Here is a 17,249-nt window from a genome sequence, read left to right as displayed (position 1 = left end):
CAAAGCATGCCCAGAAAAGGGTTTGAAGGTCCCACCAGTCATTTATGCTTATTATTGTGTGTCTTTACTTTCAAAGTACAGGGTGGATCCTTTTACGATCCCTCTCTTGTATTTCAGCAGACACAGATAGTTGAGAAGTCTTTTCTCACATAGCTGGCAAAAGCTTGCGCTTTGACTTGCTGGCAGCCTGGGAATGACAGCTTGGTCCTTGGAAGAAAAATCAAGCAAAATTAGCAGAGGATGGTTTCGATCCATCGACCTCTGGGTTATGGGCCCAGCACGCTTCCGCTGCACCACTCTGCTCCGTTGTGAAAGTGTTCTCTTTATGCAAATAAGGAGCATTCAGCAGAGTAGAGTGGGATTGGTCGGGCTCTCACCTCATTTGCCTAAGTATATCGCAAGGCATGCTGGGTGCAAAAAAACTTAATCTTCCCCTCTCATAATCAGTCATAACTGAAAGCCAGACACTCTCAGGCACTAGCCGTTTCAAACATTTATCAAGACAGCAGCTCTTGAACCCTCTATATCTCTCTCTGTGATACTAGCGCTAACATGCTCAGGATTTGGCTTTACCTGGGAGCCAGAGATCTACCCGGTGAGGGCGAGGCTTTTGAGCGTTTGGGAGCGTTGTGGACGTTGGACAGGAAACTATGCAAATTTCAAGCATCCAACCTTCCTGCTGCAGTGAGAGGCTCTTTCCATGGACATCTGCCTCTTGGATTCCTCTCAACTTGCCTTCTGATAAAACATTTTGTGAGCTGCAGTTATCTTCGACAGCTACGAGGTGGCGCTACATTCAGGTCAGAGCACATGTATGCAAAAATGTTACGGACTTTGGCCAGATTTATCGGTGGGTCTTGCATATTTTTTTCAGAGGCTAGAAATTGCCTAGAAATGCTTTTTAACATAGAGATGCTGGAGGTATAATGTCTGGTCGGGCCTCAGCCCTTTCATTGCCTGCCCAAAATAACATATTTATTACCAGCACATGTGAATGGCGACTCTGCTTTATGAAACTTATCATATATTAGGACAATGAATATAGCAGAAGGGGCGATTGAGATGTTTGCCTACGTATTTTTTAATTTCTATATATATGGCTGATTAATCTGTTCATGATATTTCCATTTTGTGACATGTTGAACTAAAATATATCCTGCTTGCAGAATACATAAGTATTTGCACTGCGTTGGCCGGGAATCGAACCCGGGTCAACTGCTTGGAAGGCAGCTATGCTCACCACTATACCACCAACGCCCTCTGTCATTTATGCTTATTATTGTGTCTCTTTACTTTCAAAGTAAAGGGTGGATCCTTTGACGATCCCTCTCTTGTATTTCAGCAGACACAGATAGTTGAGAAGTCTTTTCTCACATAGCTGGCGCAAGCTTGCGCTTTTCCTTTCTGGCAGCGTGGAAATGACAGCTTGGTCCTTGGAAGGAAAGTAAAGCAAATTTAGCAGAGGATGGTTTCGATCCATCGACCTCTGGGTTATGGGCCCAGCACGCTTCCGCTGCGCCACTCTGCTCCTCTGTGAAAGTGTTCTCTTTATGCAGATGAGGAGCATTCAGTGGAGTGACGTGGGCGTTCGGGACGTGAGAGGACGTTGGACAGGAAACTATGCAAATTTGAAGCATCCAACGTTCCTGCTGTAGTCAGAGGCTCTTTCTATGGACATCTGCCTCTTGGATTCCTCTCAACTTGCCCTCTTATGAAACATTTTGTGAGCTGCAGTTACCTCCGATGGCTACAAGGTGGCGCTACATTCAGGTGAGAGCACAAGTATGCCCAAAATGTTAGTGACTTTTGCCAGATTTATCGGTGGATCTTGCATATTTTTTTCAGAGGCTAGATATTGCCTAGAAATGCCTTTTAACATAGAGATGCTGGAGTTATAATGTCTGGTCGGGCCTCAGCCCTTTCATTGTCTGCCCACTGTAACATATTTATTACCAGCACATGTGAGTGGTGACTCTGCTTTATGGAACTTATCATATATTAGGGCAATGAATATAGCAGAAGGGGCGATCGAGATGTTTGCCTACGTATTTGTTTATTTTTTTATATCTGGCTGATTAATCTGTTCATGATATTTCCATTTTGTGACATATTGCATTAAAATATATCCAGCTTGCAGAATATATAAGTATTTGTACTGCGTTGGCCGGGAATCGAACCCGGGTCAACTGCTTGGAAGGCAGCTATGCTCACCACTATACCACCAACGCCCTATGATCTGTATGCTCTCGGTTCTAAACATTACGACCCTGAGTGCAATGTCTATCTTGCACCAGCTTCAACGGTGCATTTGGTTTAGATACCAACATGAAAAGCAGTAGAAAGTTTTTAGCAGAGGGTAAGGAACTGGGATTGAAACCAAGGTCAAAGCTATGCGGAAGAGAAGAATGGAAAGCAGTAGTACAAATAATAGATATGAACATATAGATGCAGCATGGGAAGCAAAGCAGGGAAGAGAAAGAGAGAACATTCCAGGAAATGCCCAGGAGATAGATAATAGCACAACTAAAAGGGAAGAATGAAATTCAAAGCATGCCCAGAAAAGTGTTTGAAGGTCCCACCAGTCATTTATGCTTATTATTGTGTGTCTTTACTTTCAAAGTACAGGGTGGATCCTTTTACGATCCCTCTCTTGTATTTCAGCAGACACAGATAGTTGAGAAGTCTTTTCTCACATAGCTGGCAAAAGCTTGCGCTTTTACTTGCTGGCAGCCTGGGAATGACAGCTTGGTCCTTGGAAGAAAAATCAAGCAAAATTAGCAGAGGATGGTTTCGATCCATCGACCTCTGGGTTATGGGCCCAGCACGCTTCCGCTGCGCCACTCTGCTCCGTTGTAAAAGTGTTCTCCTTATGCAAATAAGGAGCATTCAGCAGAGTAGAGTGGGATTGGTCGGGCTCTCACCTCATTTGCCTAAGTATATCGCAAGGCATGCTGGGTGCAGAAAAACTTAATCTTCCCCTCTCACAATCAGTCATAACTGAAAGCCAGACACTCTCAGGCACTAGCCGTTTCAAACATTTATCAAGACAGCAGCTCTTGAACCCTCTATATCTCTCTCTGTGATACTAGCGCTAACATGCTCAGGATTTGGCTTTACCTGGGAGCCAGAGATCTACCCGGTGAGGGCGAGGCTTTTGAGCGTTTGGGAGCGTTCTGGACGTTGGACAGGAAACTATGCAAATTTCAAGCATCCAACCTTCCTGCTGCAGTGATAGGCTCTTTCCATGGACATCTGCCTCTTGGATTCCTCTCAACTTGCCTTCTGATAAAACATTTTGTGAGCTGCAGTTACCTTCGACAGCTACGAGGTGGCGCTACATTCAGGTCAGAGCACAAGTATGCAAAAATGTTACGGACTTTGGCCAGATTTATCGGTGGGTCTTGCATATTTTTTTCAGAGGCTAGAAATTGCCTAGAAATGCTTTTTAACATAGAGATGCTGGAGGTATAATGTCTGGTTGGGCCTCAGCCCTTTCATTGCCTGCCCAAAATAACATATTTATTACCAGCACATGTGAATGGCGACTCTGCTTTATGAAACTTATCATATATTAGGACAATGAATATAGCAGAAGGGGCGATTGAGATGTTTGCCTACGTATTTTTTAATTTCTATATATATGGCTGATTAATCTGTTCATGATATTTCCATTTTGTGACATGTTGAACTAAAATATATCCTGCTTGCAGAATACATAAGTATTTGCACTGCGTTGGCCGGGAATCGAACCCGGGTCAACTGCTTGGAAGGCAGCTATGCTCACCACTATACCACCAACGCCCTCTGTCATTTATGCTTATTATTGTGTCTCTTTACTTTCAAAGTAAAGGGTGGATCCTTTGACGATCCCTCTCTTGTATTTCAGCAGACACAGATAGTTGAGAAGTCTTTTCTCACATAGCTGGCGCAAGCTTGCGCTTTTCCTTTCTGGCAGCGTGGAAATGACAGCTTGGTCCTTGGAAGGAAATTAAAGCAAATTTAGCAGAGGATGGTTTCGATCCATCGACCTCTGGGTTATGGGCCCAGCACGCTTCCGCTGCGCCACTCTGCTCCTCTGTGAAAGTGTTCTCTTTATGCAGATGAGGAGCATTCAGTGGAGTGACGTGGGCGTTCGGGACGTGAGAGGACGTTGGACAGGAAACTATGCAAATTTGAAGCATCCAACCTTCCTGCTGTAGTCAGAGGCTCTTTCTATGGACATCTGCCTCTTGGATTCCTCTCAACTTGCCCTCTTATGAAACATTTTGTGAGCTGCAGTTACCTCCGATGGCTACAAGGTGGCGCTACATTCAGGTGAGAGCACAAGTATGCCCAAAATGTTAGTGACTTTTGCCAGATTTATCGGTGGATCTTGCATATTTTTTTCAGAGGCTAGATATTGCCTAGAAATGCCTTTTAACATAGAGATGCTGGAGTTATAATGTCTGGTCGGGCCTCAGCCCTTTCATTGTCTGCCCACTGTAACATATTTATTACCAGCACATGTGAGTGGTGACTCTGCTTTATGGAACTTATCATATATTAGGGCAATGAATATAGCAGAAGGGGCGATCGAGATGTTTGCCTACGTATTTGTTTATTTTTTTATATCTGGCTGATTAATCTGTTCATGATATTTCCATTTTGTGACATATTGCATTAAAATATATCCAGCTTGCAGAATATATAAGTATTTGTACTGCGTTGGCCGGGAATCGAACCCGGGTCAACTGCTTGGAAGGCAGCTATGCTCACCACTATACCACCAACGCCCTATGATCTGTATGCTCTCGGTTCTAAACATTACGACCCTGAGTGCAATGTCTATCTTGCACCAGCTTCAACGGTGCATTTGGTTTAGATACCAACATGAAAAGCAGTAGAAAGTTTTTAGCAGAGGGTAAGGAACTGGGATTGAAACCAAGGTCAAAGCTGTGCGGAAGAGAAGAATGGAAAGCAGTAGTACAAATAATAGATATGAACATATAGATGCAGCATGGGAAGCAAAGCAGGGAAGAGAAAGAGAGAACATTCCAGGAAATGCCCAGGAGATAGATAATAGCACAACTAAAAGGGAAGAATGAAATTCAAAGCATGCCCAGAAAAGTAATTGAAGGTCCCACCAGTCATTTATGCTTATTATTGTGTGTCTTTACTTTCAAAGTACAGGGTGGATCCTTTTACGATCCCTCTCTTGTATTTCAGCAGACACAGATAGTTGAGGTCTTTTCTCACATAGCTGGCAAAAGCTTGCGCTTTTACTTGCTGGCAGCCTGGGAATGACAGCTTGGTCCTTGGAAGAAAAATCAAGCAAAATTAGCAGAGGATGGTTTCGATCCATCGACCTCTGGGTTATGGGCCCAGCACGCTTCCGCTGCGCCACTCTGCTCCGTTGTGAAAGTGTTCTCTTTATGCAAATAAGGAGCATTCAGCAGAGTAGAGTGGGATTGGTCGGGCTCTCACCTCATTTGCCTAAGTATATCGCAAGGCATGCTGGGTGCAGAAAAACTTAATCTTCCCCTCTCACAATCAGTCATAACTGAAAGCCAGACACTCTCAGGCACTAGCCGTTTCAAACATTTATCAAGACAGCAGCTCTTGAACCCTCTATATCTCTCTCTGTGATACTAGCGCTAACATGCTCAGGATTTGGCTTTACCTGGGAGCCAGAGATCTACCCGGTGAGGGCTTGCCCGGTGTGAGGCTTTTGAGCGTTTGGAAGCGTTGTGGACGTTGGACAGGAAACTATGCAAATTTCAAGCATCCAACCTTCCTGCTGCAGTGAGAGGCTCTTTCCATGGACATCTGCCTCTTGGATTCCTCTCAACTTGCCTTCTGATAAAACATTTTGTGAGCTGCAGTTACCTTCGACAGCTACGAGGTGGCGCTACATTCAGGTCAGAGCACAAGTATGCAAAAATGTTACGGACTTTGGCCAGATTTATCGGTGGGTCTTGCATATTTTTTTCAGAGGCTAGAAATTGCCTAGAAATGCTTTTTAACATAGAGATGCTGGAGGTATAATGTCTGGTCGGGCCTCAGCCCTTTCATTGCCTGCCCAAAATAACATATTTATTACCAGCACATGTGAATGGCGACTCTGCTTTATGAAACTTATCATATATTAGGACAATGAATATAGCAGAAGGGGCGATTGAGATGTTTGCCTACGTATTTTTTAATTTCTATATATATGGCTGATTAATCTGTTCATGATATTTCCATTTTGTGACATGTTGAACTAAAATATATCCTGCTTGCAGAATACATAAGTATTTGCACTGCGTTGGCCGGGAATCGAACCCGGGTCAACTGCTTGGAAGGCAGCTATGCTCACCACTATACCACCAACGCCCTCTGTCATTTATGCTTATTATTGTGTCTCTTTACTTTCAAAGTAAAGGGTGGATCCTTTGACGATCCCTCTCTTGTATTTCAGCAGACACAGATAGTTGAGAAGTCTTTTCTCACATAGCTGGCGCAAGCTTGCGCTTTTCCTTTCTGGCAGCGTGGAAATGACAGCTTGGTCCTTGGAAGGAAAATAAAGCAAATTTAGCAGAGGATGGTTTCGATCCATCGACCTCTGGGTTATGGGCCCAGCACGCTTCCGCTGCGCCACTCTGCTCCTCTGTGAAAGTGTTCTCTTTATGCAGATGAGGAGCATTAAGTGGAGTGACGTGGGCGTTCGGGACGTGAGAGGACGTTGGACAGGAAACTATGCAAAATTTGAAGCATCCAACCTTCCTGCTGTAGTCAGAGGCTCTTTCTATGGACATCTACCTCTTGGATTCCTCTCAACTTGCCCTCTTATGAAACATTTTGTGAGCTGCAGTTATCTCCGATGGCTACAAGGTGGCGCTACATTCAGGTGAGAGCACAAGTATGCCCAAAATGTTAGTCACTTTTGCCAGATTTATCGGTGGATCTTGCATATTTTTTTCAGAGGCTAGATATTGCCTAGAAATGCCTTTTAACATAGAGATGCTGGAGTTATAATGTCTGGTCGGGCCTCAGCCCTTTCATTGTCTGCCCACTGTAACATATTTATTACCAGCACATGTGAGTGGTGACTCTGCTTTATGGAACTTATCATATATTAGGGCAATGAATATAGCAGAAGGGGCGATCGAGATGTTTGCCTATGTATTTGTTTATTTTTTTATATCTGGCTGATTAATCTGTTCATGATATTTCCATTTTGTGACATATTGCATTAAAATATATCCAGCTTGCAGAATATATAAGTATTTGTACTGCGTTGGCCGGGAATCGAACCTGGGTCAACTGCTTGGAAGGCAGCTATGCTCACCACTATACCACCAACGCCCTATGATCTGTATGCTCTCGGTTCTAAACATTACGACCCTGAGTGCAATGTCTATCTTGCACCAGCTTCAACGGTGCATTTGGTTTAGATATCAACATGAAAAGCAGTAGAAAGTTTTTAGCAGAGGGTAAGGAACTGGGATTGAAACCAAGGTCAAAGCTGTGCGGAAGAGAAGAATGGAAAGCAGTAGTACAAATAATAGATATGAACATATAGATGCAGCATGGGAAGCAAAGCAGGGAAGAGAAAGAGAGAACATTCCAGGAAATGCCCAGGAGATAGATAATAGCACAACTAAAAGGGAAGAATGAAATTCAAAGCATGCCCAGAAAAGTGTTTGAAGGTCCCACCAGTCATTTATGCTTATTATTGTGTGTCTTTACTTTCAAAGTACAGGGTGGATCCTTTTACGATCCCTCTCTTGTATTTCAGCAGACACAGATAGTTGAGAAGTCTTTTCTCACATAGCTGGCAAAAGCTTGCGCTTTGACTTGCTGGCAGCCTGGGAATGACAGCTTGGTCCTTGGAAGAAAAATCAAGCAAAATTAGCAGAGGATGGTTTCGATCCATCGACCTCTGGGTTATGGGCCCAGCACGCTTCCGCTGCACCACTCTGCTCCGTTGTGAAAGTGTTCTCTTTATGCAAATAAGGAGCATTCAGCAGAGTAGAGTGGGATTGGTCGGGCTCTCACCTCATTTGCCTAAGTATATCGCAAGGCATGCTGGGTGCAAAAAAACTTAATCTTCCCCTCTCATAATCAGTCATAACTGAAAGCCAGACACTCTCAGGCACTAGCCGTTTCAAACATTTATCAAGACAGCAGCTCTTGAACCCTCTATATCTCTCTCTGTGATACTAGCGCTAACATGCTCAGGATTTGGCTTTACCTGGGAGCCAGAGATCTACCCGGTGAGGGCGAGGCTTTTGAGCGTTTGGGAGCGTTGTGGACGTGGGACAGGAAACTATGCAAATTTCAAGCATCCAACCTTCCTGCTGCAGTGAGAGGCTCTTTCCATGGACATCTGCCTCTTGGATTCCTCTCAACTTGCCTTCTGATAAAACATTTTGTGAGCTGCAGTTACCTTCGACAGCTACGAGGTGGCGCTACATTCAGGTCAGAGCACATGTATGCAAAAATGTTACGGACTTTGGCCAGATTTATCGGTGGGTCTTGCATATTTTTTTCAGAGGCTAGAAATTGCCTAGAAATGCTTTTTAACATAGAGATGCTGGAGGTATAATGTCTGGTCGGTCCTCAGCCCTTTCATTGCCTGCCCAAAATAACATATTTATTACCAGCACATGTGAATGGCGACTCTGCTTTATGAAACTTATCATATATTAGGACAATGAATATAGCAGAAGGGGCGATTGAGATGTTTGCCTACGTATTTTTTAATTTCTATATATATGGCTGATTAATCTGTTCATGATATTTCCATTTTGTGACATGTTGAACTAAAATATATCCTGCTTGCAGAATACATAAGTATTTGCACTGCGTTGGCCGGGAATCGAAACCGGGTCAACTGCTTGGAAGGCAGCTATGCTCACCACTATACCACCAACGCCCTCTGTCATTTATGCTTATTATTGTGTCTCTTTACTTTCAAAGTAAAGGGTGGATCCTTTGACGATCCCTCTCTTGTATTTCAGCAGACACAGATAGTTGAGAAGTCTTTTCTCACATAGCTGGCGCAAGCTTGCGCTTTTCCTTTCTGGCAGCGTGGAAATGACAGCTTGGTCCTTGGAAGGAAAATAAAGCAAATTTAGCAGAGGATGGTTTCGATCCATCGACCTCTGGGTTATGGGCCCAGCACGCTTCCGCTGCGCCACTCTGCTCCTCTGTGAAAGTGTTCTCTTTATGCAGATGAGGAGCATTCAGTGGAGTGACGTGGGCGTTCGGGACGTGAGAGGACGTTGGACAGGAAACTATGCAAATTTGAAGCATCCAACCTTCCTGCTGTAGTCAGAGGCTCTTTCTATGGACATCTGCCTCTTGGATTCCTCTCAACTTGCCCTCTTATGAAACATTTTGTGAGCTGCAGTTACCTCCGATGGCTACAAGGTGGCGCTACATTCAGGTGAGAGCACAAGTATGCCCAAAATGTTAGTGACTTTTGCCAGATTTATCGGTGGATCTTGCATATTTTTTTCAGAGGCTAGATATTGCCTAGAAATGCCTTTTAACATAGAGATGCTGGAGTTATAATGTCTGGTTGGGCCTCAGCCCTTTCATTGTCTGCCCACTGTAACATATTTATTACCAGCACATGTGAGTGGTGACTCTGCTTTATGGAACTTATCATATATTAGGGCAATGAATATAGCAGAAGGGGCGATCGAGATGTTTGCCTACGTATTTGTTTATTTTTTTATATCTGGCTGATTAATCTGTTCATGATATTTCCATTTTGTGACATATTGCATTAAAATATATCCAGCTTGCAGAATATATAAGTATTTGTACTGCGTTGGCCGGGAATCGAACCCGGGTCAACTGCTTGGAAGGCAGCTATGCTCACCACTATACCACCAACGCCCTATGATCTGTATGCTCTCGGTTCTAAACATTACGACCCTGAGTGCAATGTCTATCTTGCACCAGCTTCAACGGTGCATTTGGTTTAGATACCAACATGAAAAGCAGTAGAAAGTTTTTAGCAGAGGGTAAGGAACTGGGATTGAAACCAAGGTCAAAGCTATGCGGAAGAGAAGAATGGAAAGCAGTAGTACAAATAATAGATATGAACATATAGATGCAGCATGGGAAGCAAAGCAGGGAAGAGAAAGAGAGAACATTCCAGGAAATGCCCAGGAGATAGATAATAGCACAACTAAAAGGGAAGAATGAAATTCAAAGCATGCCCAGAAAAGTGTTTGAAGGTCCCACCAGTCATTTATGCTTATTATTGTGTGTCTTTACTTTCAAAGTACAGGGTGGATCCTTTTACGATCCCTCTCTTGTATTTCAGCAGACACAGATAGTTGAGAAGTCTTTTCTCACATAGCTGGCAAAAGCTTGCGCTTTTACTTGCTGGCAGCCTGGGAATGACAGCTTGGTCCTTGGAAGAAAAATCAAGCAAAATTAGCAGAGGATGGTTTCGATCCATCGACCTCTGGGTTATGGGCCCAGCACGCTTCCGCTGCGCCACTCTGCTCCGTTGTGAAAGTGTTCTCCTTATGCAAATAAGGAGCATTCAGCAGAGTAGAGTGGGATTGGTCGGGCTCTCACCTCATTTGCCTAAGTATATCGCAAGGCATGCTGGGTGCAGAAAAACTTAATCTTCCCCTCTCACAATCAGTCATAACTGAAAGCCAGACACTCTCAGGCACTAGCCGTTTCAAACATTTATCAAGACAGCAGCTCTTGAACCCTCTATATCTCTCTCTGTGATACTAGCGCTAACATGCTCAGGATTTGGCTTTACCTGGGAGCCAGAGATCTACCCGGTGAGGGCGAGGCTTTTGAGCGTTTGGGAGCGTTCTGGACGTTGGACAGGAAACTATGCAAATTTCAAGCATCCAACCTTCCTGCTGCAGTGAGAGGCTCTTTCCATGGACATCTGCCTCTTGGATTCCTCTCAACTTGCCTTCTGATAAAACATTTTGTGAGCTGCAGTTACCTTCGACAGCTACGAGGTGGCGCTACATTCAGGTCAGAGCACAAGTATGCAAAAATGTTACGGACTTTGGCCAGATTTATCGGTGGGTCTTGCATATTTTTTTCAGAGGCTAGAAATTGCCTAGAAATGCTTTTTAACATAGAGATGCTGGAGGTATAATGTCTGGTTGGGCCTCAGCCCTTTCATTGCCTGCCCAAAATAACATATTTATTACCAGCACATGTGAATGGCGACTCTGCTTTATGAAACTTATCATATATTAGGACAATGAATATAGCAGAAGGGGCGATTGAGATGTTTGCCTACGTATTTTTTAATTTCTATATATATGGCTGATTAATCTGTTCATGATATTTCCATTTTGTGACATGTTGAACTAAAATATATCCTGCTTGCAGAATACATAAGTATTTGCACTGCGTTGGCCGGGAATCGAACCCGGGTCAACTGCTTGGAAGGCAGCTATGCTCACCACTATACCACCAACGCCCTCTGTCATTTATGCTTATTATTGTGTCTCTTTACTTTCAAAGTAAAGGGTGGATCCTTTGACGATCCCTCTCTTGTATTTCAGCAGACACAGATAGTTGAGAAGTCTTTTCTCACATAGCTGGCGCAAGCTTGCGCTTTTCCTTTCTGGCAGCGTGGAAATGACAGCTTGGTCCTTGGAAGGAAATTAAAGCAAATTTAGCAGAGGATGGTTTCGATCCATCGACCTCTGGGTTATGGGCCCAGCACGCTTCCGCTGCGCCACTCTGCTCCTCTGTGAAAGTGTTCTCTTTATGCAGATGAGGAGCATTCAGTGGAGTGACGTGGGCGTTCGGGACGTGAGAGGACGTTGGACAGGAAACTATGCAAATTTGAAGCATCCAACCTTCCTGCTGTAGTCAGAGGCTCTTTCTATGGACATCTGCCTCTTGGATTCCTCTCAACTTGCCCTCTTATGAAACATTTTGTGAGCTGCAGTTACCTCCGATGGCTACAAGGTGGCGCTACATTCAGGTGAGAGCACAAGTATGCCCAAAATGTTAGTGACTTTTGCCAGATTTATCGGTGGATCTTGCATATTTTTTTCAGAGGCTAGATATTGCCTAGAAATACCTTTTAACATAGAGATGCTGGAGTTATAATGTCTGGTCGGGCCTCAGCCCTTTCATTGTCTGCCCACTGTAACATATTTATTACCAGCACATGTGAGTGGTGACTCTGCTTTATGGAACTTATCATATATTAGGGCAATGAATATAGCAGAAGGGGCGATCGAGATGTTTGCCTACGTATTTGTTTATTTTTTTATATCTGGCTGATTAATCTGTTCATGATATTTCCATTTTGTGACATATTGCATTAAAATATATCCAGCTTGCAGAATATATAAGTATTTGTACTGCGTTGGCCGGGAATCGAACCCGGGTCAACTGCTTGGAAGGCAGCTATGCTCACCACTATACCACCAACGCCCTATGATCTGTATGCTCTCGGTTCTAAACATTACGACCCTGAGTGCAATGTCTATCTTGCACCAGCTTCAACGGTGCATTTGGTTTAGATACCAACATGAAAAGCAGTAGAAAGTTTTTAGCAGAGGGTAAGGAACTGGGATTGAAACCAAGGTCAAAGCTGTGCGGAAGAGAAGAATGGAAAGCAGTAGTACAAATAATAGATATGAACATATAGATGCAGCATGGGAAGCAAAGCAGGGAAGAGAAAGAGAGAACATTCCAGGAAATGCCCAGGAGATAGATAATAGCACAACTAAAAGGGAAGAATGAAATTCAAAGCATGCCCAGAAAAGTGTTTGAAGGTCCCACCAGTCATTTATGCTTATTATTGTGTGTCTTTACTTTCAAAGTACAGGGTGGATCCTTTTACGATCCCTCTCTTGTATTTCAGCAGACACAGATAGTTGAGAAGTCTTTTCTCACATAGCTGGCAAAAGCTTGCGCTTTTATTTGCTGGCAGCCTGGGAATGACAGCTTGGTCCTTGGAAGAAAAATCAAGCAAAATTAGCAGAGGATGGTTTCGATCCATCGACCTCTGGGTTATGGGCCCAGCACACTTCCGCTGCGCCACTCTGCTCCGTTGTGAAAGTGTTCTCTTTATGCAAATAAGGAGCATTCAGCAGAGTAGAGTGGGATTGGTCGGGCTCTCACCTCATTTGCCTAAGTATATCGCAAGGCATGCTGGGTGCAGAAAAACTTAATCTTCCCCTCTCACAATCAGTCATAATTGAAAGCCAGACACTCTCAGGCACTAGCCGTTTCAAACATTTATCAAGACAGCAGCTCTTGAACCCTCTATATCTCTCTCTGTGATACTAGCGCTAACATGCTCAGGATTTGGCTTTACCTGGGAGCCAGAGATCTACCCGGTGAGAGGCTTTTGAGCGTTTGGGAGCGTTGTGGACGTTGGACAGGAAACTATGCAAATTTCAAGCATCCAACCTTCCTGCTGCAGTGCGAGGCTCTTTCCATGGACATCTGCCTCTTGGATTCCTCTCAACTTGCCTTCTGATAAAACATTTTGTGAGCTGCAGTTACCTTCGACAGCTACGAGGTGGCGCTACATTCAGGTCAGAGCACAAGTATGCAAAAATGTTACGGACTTTGGCCAGATTTATCGGTGGGTCTTGCATATTGTTTTCAGAGGCTAGAAATTGCCTAGAAAAGCTTTTTAACATAGAGATGCTGGAGGTATAATGTCTGGTCGGGCCTCAGCCCTTTCATTGCCTGCCCAAAATAACATATTTATTACCAGCACATGTGAATGGCGACTCTGCTTTATGAAACTTATCATATATTAGGACAATGAATATAGCAGAAGGGGCGATTGAGATGTTTGCCTACGTATTTTTTAATTTCTATATATATGGCTGATTAATCTGTTCATGATATTTCCATTTTGTGACATGTTGAACTAAAATATATCCTGCTTGCAGAATACATAAGTATTTGCACTGCGTTGGCCGGGAATCAAACCCGGGTCAACTGCTTGGAAGGCAGCTATGCTCACCACTATACCACCAACGCCCTCTGTCATTTATGCTTATTATTGTGTCTCTTTACTTTCAAAGTAAAGGGTGGATCCTTTGACGATCCCTCTCTTGTATTTCAGCAGACACAGATAGTTGAGAAGTCTTTTCTCACATAGCTGGCGCAAGCTTGCGCTTTTCCTTTCTGGCAGCGTGGAAATGACAGCTTGGTCCTTGGAAGGAAAATAAAGCAAATTTAGCAGAGGATGGTTTCGATCCATCGACCTCTGGGTTATGGGCCCAGCACGCTTCCGCTGCGCCACTCTGCTCCTCTGTGAAAGTGTTCTCTTTATGCAGATGAGGAGCATTCAGTGGAGTGACGTGGGCGTTCGGTACGTGAGAGGACGTTGGACAGGAAACTATGCAAATTTGAAGCATCCAACCTTCCTGCTGTAGTCAGAGGCTCTTTCTATGGACATCTGCCTCTTGGATTCCTCTCAACTTGCCCTCTTATGAAACATTTTGTGAGCTGCAGTTACCTCCGATGGCTACAAGGTGGCGCTACATTCAGGTGAGAGCACAAGTATGCCCAAAATGTTAGTGACTTTTGCCAGATTTATCGGTGGATCTTGCATATTTTTTTCAGAGGCTAGATATTGCCTAGAAATGCTTTTTAACATAGAGATGCTGGAGTTATAATGTCTGGTCGGGCCTCAGCCCTTTCATTGTCTGCCCACTGTAACATATTTATTACCAGCACATGAGTGGTGACTCTGCTTTATGGAACTTATCATATATTAGGGCAATGAATATAGCAGAAGGGGCGATCGAGATGTTTGCCTACGTATTTGTTTATTTTTTTATATCTGGCTGATTAATCTGTTCATGATATTTCCATTTTGTGACATATTGCATTAAAATATATCCAGCTTGCAGAATATATAAGTATTTGTACTGCGTTGGCCGGGAATCGAACCCGGGTCAACTGCTTGGAAGGCAGCTATGCTCACCACTATACCACCAACGCCCTATGATCTGTATGCTCTCGGTTCTAAACATTACGACCCTGAGTGCAATGTCTATCTTGCACCAGCTTCAACGGTGCATTTGGTTTAGATACCAACATGAAAAGCAGTAGAAAGTTTTTAGCAGAGGGTAAGGAACTGGGATTGAAACCAAGGTCAAAGCTGTGCGGAAGAGAAGAATGGAAAGCAGTAGTACAAATAATAGATATGAACATATAGATGCAGCATGGGAAGCAAAGCAGGGAAGAGAAAGAGAGAACATTCCAGGAAATGCCCAGGAGATAGATAATAGCACAACTAAAAGGGAAGAATGAAATTCAAAGCATGCCCAGAAAAGTGTTTGAAGGTCCCACCAGTCATTTATGCTTATTATTGTGTGTCTTTACTTTCAAAGTACAGGGTGGATCCTTTTACGATCCCTCTCTTGTATTTCAGCAGACACAGATAGTTGAGAAGTCTTTTCTCACATAGCTGGCAAAAGCTTGCGCTTTTACTTGCTGGCAGCCTGGGAATGACAGCTTGGTCCTTGGAAGAAAAATCAAGCAAAATTAGCAGAGGATGGTTTCGATCCATCGACCTCTGGGTTATGGGCCCAGCACGCTTCCGCTGCGCCACTCTGCTCCGTTGTGAAAGTGTTCTCTTTATGCAAATAAGGAGCATTCAGCAGAGTAGAGTGGGATTAGTCGGGCTCTCACCTCATTTGCCTAAGTATATCGCAAGGCATGCTGGGTGCAGAAAAACTTAATCTTCCCCTCTCACAATCAGTCATAACTGAAAGCCAGACACTCTCAGGCACTAGCCGTTTCAAACATTTATCAAGACAGCAGCTCTTGAACCCTCTATATCTCTCTCTGTGATACTAGCGCTAACATGCTCAGGATTTGGCTTTACCTGGGAGCCAGAGATCTACCCGGTGCGAGGCTTTTGAGCGTTTGGGAGCGTTCTGGACGTTGGACAGGAAACTATGCAAATTTCAAGCATCCAACCTTCCTGCTGCAGTGAGAGGCTCTTTCCATGGACATCTGCCTCTTGGATTCCTCTCAACTTGCCTTCTGATAAAACATTTTGTGAGCTGCAGTTACCTTCGACAGCTACGAGGTGGCGCTACATTCAGGTCAGAGCACAAGTATGCAAAAATGTTACGGACTTTGGCCAGATTTATCGGTGGGTCTTGCATATTTTTTTCAGAGGCTAGAAATTGCCTAGAAATGCTTTTTAACATAGAGATGCTGGAGGTATAATGTCTGGTCGGGCCTCAGCCCTTTCATTGCCTGCCCAAAATAACATATTTATTACCAGCACATGTGAATGGCGACTCTGCTTTATGAAACTTATCATATATTAGGACAATGAATATAGCAGAAGGGGCGATTGAGATGTTTGCCTACGTATTTTTTAATTTCTATATATATGGCTGATTAATCTGTTCATGATATTTCCATTTTGTGACATGTTGAACTAAAATATATCCTGCTTGCAGAATACATAAGTATTTGCACTGCGTTGGCCGGGAATCGAACCCGGGTCAACTGCTTGGAAGGCAGCTATGCTCACCACTATACCACCAACGCCCTCTGTCATTTATGCTTATTATTGTGTCTCTTTACTTTCAAAGTAAAGGGTGGATCCTTTGACGATCCCTCTCTTGTATTTCAGCAGACACAGATAGTTGAGAAGTCTTTTCTCACATAGCTGGCGCAAGCTTGCGCTTTTCCTTTCTGGCAGCGTGGAAATGACAGCTTGGTCCTTGGAAGGAAAATAAAGCAAATTTAGCAGAGGATGGTTTCGATCCATCGACCTCTGGGTTATGGGCCCAGCATGCTTCCGCTGCGCCACTCTGCTCCTCTGTGAAAGTGTTCTCTTTATGCAGATGAGGAGCATTCAGTGGAGTGACGTGGGCGTTCGGGACGTGAGAGGACGTTGGACAGGAAACTATGCAAATTTGAAGCATCCAACCTTCCTGCTGTAGTCAGAGGCTCTTTCTATGGACATCTGCCTCTTGGATTCCTCTCAACTTGCCCTCTTATGAAACATTTTGTGAGCTGCAGTTACCTCCGATGGCTACAAGGTGGCGCTACATTCAGGTGAGAGCACAAGTATGCCCAAAATGTTAGTGACTTTTGCCAGATTTATCGGTGGATCTTGCATATTTTTTTCAGAGGCTAGATATTGCCTAGAAATGCTTTTTAACATAGAGATGCTGGAGTTATAATGTCTGGTCGGGCCTCAGCCCTTTCATTGTCTGCCCACTGTAACATATTTATTACCAGCACATGTGAGTGGTGACTCTGCTTTATGG

General features: G+C 43.9%; 13 non-coding genes across 13 annotated transcripts; all 13 read right to left on the bottom strand.

The window, feature by feature from the left end:
- Positions 1-1,185: 1,185 nt before the first annotated feature.
- TRNAG-UCC (transfer RNA glycine (anticodon UCC)) lies at positions 1,186-1,257 on the bottom strand. Its single transcript has one exon. It is a non-coding gene; the product is annotated as a tRNA-Gly (tRNA).
- Positions 1,258-2,156: 899 nt separating this feature from the next.
- TRNAG-UCC (transfer RNA glycine (anticodon UCC)) lies at positions 2,157-2,228 on the bottom strand. The gene has a single exon. It is a non-coding gene; the product is annotated as a tRNA-Gly (tRNA).
- Positions 2,229-3,729: 1,501 nt separating this feature from the next.
- TRNAG-UCC (transfer RNA glycine (anticodon UCC)) lies at positions 3,730-3,801 on the bottom strand. The gene has a single exon. It is a non-coding gene; the product is annotated as a tRNA-Gly (tRNA).
- Positions 3,802-4,700: 899 nt separating this feature from the next.
- Positions 4,701-4,772, bottom strand: TRNAG-UCC (transfer RNA glycine (anticodon UCC)). Its single transcript has one exon. It is a non-coding gene; the product is annotated as a tRNA-Gly (tRNA).
- Positions 4,773-6,282: 1,510 nt separating this feature from the next.
- On the bottom strand, positions 6,283-6,354 carry TRNAG-UCC (transfer RNA glycine (anticodon UCC)). The gene has a single exon. It is a non-coding gene; the product is annotated as a tRNA-Gly (tRNA).
- Positions 6,355-7,254: 900 nt separating this feature from the next.
- Positions 7,255-7,326, bottom strand: TRNAG-UCC (transfer RNA glycine (anticodon UCC)). Its single transcript has one exon. It is a non-coding gene; the product is annotated as a tRNA-Gly (tRNA).
- Positions 7,327-8,827: 1,501 nt separating this feature from the next.
- Positions 8,828-8,899, bottom strand: TRNAG-UCC (transfer RNA glycine (anticodon UCC)). Its single transcript has one exon. It is a non-coding gene; the product is annotated as a tRNA-Gly (tRNA).
- An 899-nt stretch (positions 8,900-9,798) lies between these two features.
- Positions 9,799-9,870, bottom strand: TRNAG-UCC (transfer RNA glycine (anticodon UCC)). Its single transcript has one exon. It is a non-coding gene; the product is annotated as a tRNA-Gly (tRNA).
- A 1,501-nt stretch (positions 9,871-11,371) lies between these two features.
- TRNAG-UCC (transfer RNA glycine (anticodon UCC)) lies at positions 11,372-11,443 on the bottom strand. The gene has a single exon. It is a non-coding gene; the product is annotated as a tRNA-Gly (tRNA).
- An 899-nt stretch (positions 11,444-12,342) lies between these two features.
- Positions 12,343-12,414, bottom strand: TRNAG-UCC (transfer RNA glycine (anticodon UCC)). The gene has a single exon. It is a non-coding gene; the product is annotated as a tRNA-Gly (tRNA).
- Positions 12,415-13,911: 1,497 nt separating this feature from the next.
- Positions 13,912-13,983, bottom strand: TRNAG-UCC (transfer RNA glycine (anticodon UCC)). The gene has a single exon. It is a non-coding gene; the product is annotated as a tRNA-Gly (tRNA).
- Positions 13,984-14,880: 897 nt separating this feature from the next.
- TRNAG-UCC (transfer RNA glycine (anticodon UCC)) lies at positions 14,881-14,952 on the bottom strand. Its single transcript has one exon. It is a non-coding gene; the product is annotated as a tRNA-Gly (tRNA).
- A 1,497-nt stretch (positions 14,953-16,449) lies between these two features.
- Positions 16,450-16,521, bottom strand: TRNAG-UCC (transfer RNA glycine (anticodon UCC)). Its single transcript has one exon. It is a non-coding gene; the product is annotated as a tRNA-Gly (tRNA).
- Between the last annotated feature and the right edge of the window lie 728 nt (positions 16,522-17,249).

The sequence above is a fragment of the Lissotriton helveticus genome, chromosome 11, assembly GCF_964261635.1.
Source record: "Lissotriton helveticus chromosome 11, aLisHel1.1, whole genome shotgun sequence".
Taxonomy (NCBI): domain Eukaryota; kingdom Metazoa; phylum Chordata; class Amphibia; order Caudata; family Salamandridae; genus Lissotriton; species Lissotriton helveticus.
Note: the sequence above shows the minus strand (reverse complement) of the source record. Positions and strands in the feature narration are given on the sequence as shown.